The sequence below is a fragment of the Zalophus californianus genome, chromosome 15, assembly GCF_009762305.2.
Source record: "Zalophus californianus isolate mZalCal1 chromosome 15, mZalCal1.pri.v2, whole genome shotgun sequence".
NCBI lineage: Eukaryota > Metazoa > Chordata > Mammalia > Carnivora > Otariidae > Zalophus > Zalophus californianus.
Window position 1 is genome coordinate 38,319,324 of NC_045609.1, and position 7,831 is coordinate 38,327,154.

Sequence of the window (7,831 nt, forward strand, 5' to 3'; positions counted from 1 at the left end):
ATAAATATAGATGTAAAAATCTTCAACAGAATTCTAGTAAATTAAATCCAGCCACACATAAAAAGGATCATATACATGATCAAGTGGGATTTATCCCAGGAATGCAAGGTTGGTTAAATCTCTGAAAATCAACCAGTGTATTTTATCAATAGACTGAAAAGATAAAAACCACATGATCAGCTCAGTAGACACAGAAAAGGCACTTGACAAAACCCAACACACTTTTATAAATTAACATCGCTCAACAAACTAGGACTAGAAGATGTAGGGGGTTGAGGGGCACTTGGGTGATGCAGTTGGTTGGGTGTCCAACTCTTGGTTTTAGCTCAGGTCATGGTCTTGGGGCTCTGGGATTGTGCTGGGCGTGGAATCTACTTGGGATTCTCTCTCCCTGTCCCTCTGCTCCTCCCACTTGTGCTGTGTCTCTCAAATCAATCTATCTTAAAAAAAAAAAAAAAGATGTAAGGGGTTGAAGATGGCCCTCCCCAATATGTCCATATTCCAGAACTTGTGAATATTACCTTATATGGAAAAAGTTCTTTTGTAGGTATAATTCAGTTAAGGATCTAGAGATGAGATCACCCTGGATTATCCAAGTGGACCCCAAATCCAATGTCCTGCTAAGAGACAGAAAAGACACAGAGACATGGGGAAGAAGGCCTTGTGAAGATGGAGGCAGAAATTGGAGTGGTGCAACCGTAAGCCACAGAGTGCCTGTGGTCATCAAAAGTGGGACGAGGCAAGAAAGGCAAGATCTCTTGCCTTTAGCAAGATTGCAGGATATAGGATGAAAATACAAAAATCAGCTGAATTTCTATACACTAGCAGTGGACAATCTGAAAAAAATTGAGAAAGCAATTCCATTTATAATAGAATCAAAATGAACAAAATATTTAGGAGTAAATTTGACCAAAGAAATGTAAGGCTTGTACAACTAAAACTTCAAGATGTTGTAGGAAGAAATTAAATAAGACCCAAATAAATGGACAGACCTCTCATGTTCAACATTGTTAGAATGGTTAAAATGGCAGTACGTTCCAAATTGACCCACAACTTCCACGTAATCCCTGTCAAAATCCCAGCTGGCTTCCCCTCTCCACCAATTGACAAATTGATCTTAAAATTCATGTGCAAATGCCAGGAACCTAGCATAGACAAAAAAGATCTTGAAAAAGAAGGACAAAGTTGGAGGACTCACAGTTCCTGGTTTTAAAATGTACTACAGACTTACAGTAATCTAGACTGTGTGGTACTAGCATGGACATATAGATCAATGGTATAGAACTGAGAGTCCAGAAATAAACCCTCACATTTACAGTCAATTGATTTTTGACAAAGGTGCCAAAATAATTCGATTGGGGGAAGAATATTCTTTTCAACAAATGGTTCTGGGAAACGGAATATCCACGTGCAGAAGAGTGAAGTTAGACCCCTACCTGATAACATTTACAAAAGTTAAGAGTTAAAACTATACAACTCTTAGAAGAAAACAGAATTAAATATTTGTGACATTAGGTTAGGCAATAGACATTAGGATGCTAAAATACAAGCAACAGATATATTGGCCATAATAAAAAATATAACAATTTTGTGTTTCCAAGAGCATCAATAAGTAAATGAAAGGAACCCACAGAATGGGAGGAAATATTTACAAATCATATATCTGACAAAGGACTTGTGTCCAGGATAGAGAAAGAACTATTATAACTCAGTAATAAAAAGATAAATAACCCAGTTTAAAAATGGGCAAAAGATATGCATAGACATTTCTCCAAAGAAGATATACAAATGTTCAGCAAGCACATGAAAAGACGCTTAACATCATTCGTTCTTAAGGAAAAGCAAATTAAAACCGTGAGACACCACTTCACACCCACTAGAATGACTGTAATAAAAAAGACAGACAATAACAAGTGTCTGCAAGGATCTGGAGAAATAGGAACCTTCATACATTGCTGGTGGGATTGTAAAATGGCACCGAGCTGCTTTGGAAAACAGTGGTATGCTTCCTCAAAAAATATTACATGTGGAGTTACCATATGACCCAGAAATTCTACTCTTAGGCATATATCCAAGAGTACATCCTCTTGAAAGTTCACAGTGGCAGAATTATTCATAATAACCAAAAGGTGGAAGCATCTCAAATGTCCATCGTTGAACAGAAGTGGTATATCCATACAATGGCCTGTTATTTGGCAGTTAAAAGGAATGAAATATGGATGCATGCTACCACATGGATGAATCTTGAAAACATTATGCTAAATGGAAGAAGTCTGTTACTAAAGATCACAAATTGTATGATGTCATTTGTGTTAAATATGCAGATAGACAAATCCATAGAGACAGAAAGTGGATTAGTGGTTGTCAAGGGCTAGGTGGAGGGGAGAATGGGAAACAACATAATAGGTAAAGAGTTTCTTTCGGGGGGGGTGATGAAAATGTTTTAAAATGAGACAGTGGTGGGGCAGCTGGCTGGCTGAATTGGTAGAGCATGTGACTCTTCATCTCAGGGTCATGAGTTCAAGCCCCACGTTGGGTGTAGAGTTTACTTAAAAAAATAAAATAAGATTACATTAAAAATATAATTGGATAGTGCTGATATTATAGAACTATGTGAATATATTAAAACCCACTGATTGTACACTTTGAAAGGTTGAATGTTATGGTAGGTCAATGAAGCTGTTAGACATTTCAAATTATTTAAAACTAAATAAAATTAACAGTGTGGTTACTCAGTCACACGAACCACACTGTAAGGGCTCATAGCCATATGTGGCTAATGGCTACCATATTGTACAGTGCAGGTCATCGTAGAAAGTTCTGTTGGACAGCCCTGCGATTGCAGGATGGCAGCTACAGACAGCCTGGTGGGCACTGCACACCCTCCTAGACATCTTCCAGTGAGGACTGTAAGTGATGTATCAGTGCACTGGTTACTTCTTGGGATGAAGCTGATGAAAATCTGTGTCTGTATTGCCACCTTATAGGATGCAGTACTTGGCTTGGCTGAAAATATGCACGTGAGCAGGGTAAAAGAGATGAAACAAATATACCAGAGCATCAGGTGTGATTATTTTGAGTAAGGGGAATATGGGCCATCATCTTGCTTCTGGCTATTTGTAGTGGATGATTCAGCTAGAGTTCTGGTCTCTCCTCCTACCCCCTTTGTGGTCCAGGTAACATTGTTTGAATTCCTAGAAATAGCCATGCCTCTGAAGCTATGGCGCTCTGTTTGGATTTCCTCATCCCATGAACCAGTTAAAATGATTTGAGCTGGGTTTCTATAAATCAATAATGGTGAACACTGGGGGCTGGGATCAGGGGCTTCGTTATACTAGAGTCACTACTCAAAAAAAAAAAAACCCCATTGACACAGTGAATGGTGGTCAGCAGTATTATCTGATGCAGATGTTCAGAAATATGCCAGTTAACTTGGCAATGTACTGGGATGGGGCGGCTTTTTAGGAGAATGTTGTGGAGAAAACCCAGAAAGCAAAGGGGAGGAGTGAGGGGTGTTAGGAGTGAGGAAGGTGGAGGCATCAGTACAGATTTTGGGGGCTTAGGAAATAATAGTAATTAAAAGGAGTTTTGATTAAGTAAATTGTCTATAGTCTATATATTTGAAATATTTTTTCACTTAAAAGTAATATAAATTGAAAATTGGAAAAATAAAGAAGAGTAGAAAGACAAAAACAAACCATTACCCATTGTTCTGCTGAGAAAGGACACCATTATTAGTGTTTCTGTGGGTTTTCTGGCAGTCTTTATTCTTTACCTGTTTATCTCTACATGTTAGAGTCTCCTTCACGCACAACTTTGTTGTCTGCTTTTTACACTGCATATTATTTCCCTGTGTTGATAGCGTCATATAACAATGATAGCATCATATAATTAGAGTATCTCATTGTATCTGTCTCATTCTATATCACTGTATAGTAAGTCATTTTTCCATTTGGGATCCTTAAGCTGAGGGAGTGAGGTCCCACGGAAGGGCACGGTAGACGGACAAGGACCGCCGTCCAGGTTAGCGCCGGAAGGGAGGGGTAAGGCCAGGCCTCACTTGAGGAGCTGTGTGGGAGGACAAGTGAAGGGTAACTGAAGACAAGTTTTGAGTTTGAGAAGGTTGCTGTCGAACAAAATCATGTCAGAGGGCCAAGCGAGAGAGAAAAATTTAGAACAGCTGAGGTGGGGAATTTGGTTGGGAGTTGACGAGAACTGGGTTGGAAGGGTTTTCGGAGGGGCAATGAGGGAATTCAGCTGAGCCTGGGATTGCTTGAGGCCAACTTTTCCTGAGTTAATCAGCCACTGAACTCCCTCCTGATTAAGGACAGGATTGGGTGCGGTGTTGGGGCCGAGTGTGCTACACTGGTTAGAATCCCTAACGATGGAGATGGATGGCTCCGCGGTTAAGAAGGTGGGCTCCGGGGCAACTGCCTGGATCTGCATCCTGGGTCTGCCATTTACTGGTTGTGTGGGCTTTGGCAAATTACTTAACTTCTTTGTGTCTTGATTTCTTCACCTGTAGTATACACGGTGATATTAGTATCTACTTCTTAATATTTGTTAGGATTAAGTGAGAAAAGTCTATGTTAAACATTTACAACAGTATGTGGAACGTAATAAATATTAAATAAATATTAGCTATTATTATGATTGAGTTGGTTGCAGGTAACAGAAACTCAGTATAACTAGATTAGGGAAAAGGAAGGATTTATTGACTCTTATAAGTGAAAACTATAAGAAACCAGGCGTTGCTGGATCCATTTTATTCTCTGGAATATCTTGAGACTTCACTTTCTTCTGTGTTGGTTTACTTCTCAGGCAGGCTGTCTGGAAGACGACCACCAGCTTCTCTGTGCGTACATTCTATTAGCTGGGCAACGCCAGCAGAAGACAGAGCACCTTTTTCCTGAAAGCTCCAGCAGAGGGCTTTGGAGCTGGTTCTTACTGGCCTGACTGGTGTTCCCAGCCCATCGGTGATCTGACTACTGTGGCCAGGGGAATTCAGTGCTGTCACTGGCCAGGCCTGAGTCACACTTAACCTTGAGAGCTGAGTCACATGGTCTGAGGGTAGGATGGTAGCAAAAGATAACGAGGTGTTTTTATTAGAGGAAGGATAAAGCATACCGGGCAAGCAGAAAGTCGTTTCCACTGTACCAGCGGGATGGACAAAGTGCAGGACTGTGGAGAAGGCAGGCAAACAGAAGGAGAACTTGCGCCAGGTGGTGAGGCTACTAAGTGAGTGAGAGAGTGTCATGGAGGGTGGTAGAACAGTTTCCCAAAGTGTGTTCCACTGATTGCCAATTCAAGCAAATGTTAACAGGGGTTTTTGTGACAAGGGTTCCGTGGAGGAGGAAGTCTGGGAAATGCCAGTATCTATACTACGAGATTTTTCTCACTTTTAACACACTTTTTTACCTGGTGATTCTCAGGACCGAGGTATAGGACCTGTGATTCCCAAATATATGGGACTGTGGCGCCCTTATTCAATGGAGCATTTTGTGGGATTAGTATCTGTGGGCCACATTTTGGGAAACATGGTCGAAGAGGTTGGTGATGAGGTTGGGGAGTGGCAGAAGAGACTTTCCAGAGTGTTCGCAGGGGACAGTGGTCTCCAGCTGGCTGTGGGCACTGAGGAATGGACCCCTTCTCCTCAAGCATGGAGTCAGAGGCGTAAGGGGAGGTGGGGAGGGTGGGGACGTTTGAGGAGTGCAGGAACTGGCAAAGCAGTCTATTAAGCAGACTGGCGGGGCTGGTATGGGGGGGAGCCCAGAGTTGCGGGGAGGACAAGATCTCAGGTGGGGAGACCCCCTCCCCATCTCTTAGGATGCTTGGAGCTCTTTTAGCCAGCTTGTTTTGGTCTAGCATTTTAATTAGAACCTGGTCAGTGAGCTGAATTTGGGAAAATCGGCTTCTCGAGAAATGGGTAAGTCATTTAACTGACTGTGGGTAAAGCTGAACCCGGAGGACTTTGAGGCCAGGAGAGCCTGAGGAGTTGATGGCACAATGTTTGGGAAATTACCAACAGAGCTCAGCCATAGAAAGCACTGACTCCTCCCATCACGCAGCAGGGATTCTGGACGCACAGACTTCCTCCACCTTTCCCTCCTCTCCCTCTGCCTTCTGATTTTTGTTCGTTCTGTTCTGATGTTGGCACTGTCACGGCCTATACTAGTTAAGTTCTCTTCTGACCCCAGTTTGTCACGTTTCCTAGATTTTGCTCTGTAGTTAACTGCATTCAGGGTTTTTTTTTTTTTTTTTTCCTGTCTTGTAGAGCACAGCCCTTGTACTCACCAGTTCTTCTTTTTACCTCTTTTGGATTCATTTATGGGTTGGCTAGATTTTATCACTAGGAAGGGTTTGATCGGTACTACCTTTCTGAGAACTTCTCTGTTGTCTTTATACATGATGACACCTCGGCTGGGTTAATAAGAATTTGGCGTCAAATTTGCTTGCCCCCACCCCCTTGAATTCTGTAAGAGGTGTTTGTCTCTCTCTTGACATTGATTGTTGCAAAGAGGAGCATGGAGGCAGCCTGACTGTGTCCCCGTTTAGCTGACCTGATTACTCTGCCCACTGGGATCTTGACGTCTAATTGAATTAATCTGGGAGGACAAATTACTCTTTCGTCTGCAATTTCGGGCCTGTCTTTATTTTAGAAGATTGTCTTCTCTTATGTCTTTGACTACTTTTCTGTTTTCTGACTAGTTCTGTTGCTGTTGTTCTTAAAGAGATGGGGTATGCTCTGGGGCTTGGTTCCCGAGGGTCTCATTGTATTCTTTGTGTAGATTTCCTCTGGGCACCAGGAGCCATGGGCTTGAAGCTGCTCCTGCCACCCCAGCTCTTACTTGCCAGAAGGGTCAGGTGTAAAATGGTAGAGTGCTCTGTGCACTGATACATGGGCTCTGAGCCAAGCTGGCCACCCCATCGCCTCATTGCCATGTTTGATGGGGTACCTAATAATTGGTACCGTTTGTTGAATACTCCTGTATGTGCCTTTTTCAGGGATTTTTGTTGTAAATGGAAGGAGAGAAGTGGGATCATCTCTGGAGGGAAAAATGGGCTTAGGGAAGGCTATGTTTTTTTTCTTTCAAGAGCTTGTTTGTATGCTGACAGGGGTGATCTCGTAGAGAGGAGGAGCATGATTCTGTGGGAGAGAGAGGAAAGAAAGCTAAAGCTGTGTCGTCGACTAGGCAAATGGATTTAAAGCATAACTAGGAGGATAGGCTGTAATTGGACGTTTTGCTGAAATCTGGATATCCTGTACTTACAAGACCCTCCGGGCCCCACCCCCTAGGAGGGCAGCAGTGGGTCTGGGGGAAGAGCCCGAGGCTTTGCCAGTGAGAGAGTAGATCCCCCAGGGCCCTGTGCTTCAGCAGAGGGCCCCAGGACAGACTGGGTAACCTCTCTGAGACTCGGTTTCCGTCTCTTGTAAAATGCCAAAGATCCTGTGCTTGCTTTGACAGCACATTTGCTCAAATTGGAATGATACAGAGAAGATTAGAATGGCCCCTGCACAAGGATGACATGCAGATTTTTGAAGCATTCCGTATTTAAAAAAATAAAATAAAATAAAATGCCAATGATCCCAAGTATTAAACAAGATGATGCAAGCAGAACATTCTGCAAGGAAAATAAAAGTGATTTCAGTTCCATCATTGAGAGATAACCGTGTTTAACATTTTGATATATTTGTGTACTAGTCTTTTTTCCACTTATGTAAATATATACTTGAAAATAGTATTCTTTATATACTGTCATGTTACATGCATTTAGCACTTAAATACATTAAGGACAATGTTCCGTGTCATTAAATGTTTTTCTATAACAC

The 7,831-nt window shown here is 42.1% G+C and overlaps 1 non-coding gene across 1 annotated transcript; it reads left to right on the forward strand.

Annotated features, from left to right (window-relative positions):
- Positions 1-7,450: 7,450 nt before the first annotated feature.
- On the forward strand, positions 7,451-7,557 carry LOC113924034. The gene has a single exon (XR_003520516.1). It is a non-coding gene; the product is annotated as a U6 spliceosomal RNA (small nuclear RNA).
- Positions 7,558-7,831: the final 274 nt, after the last annotated feature.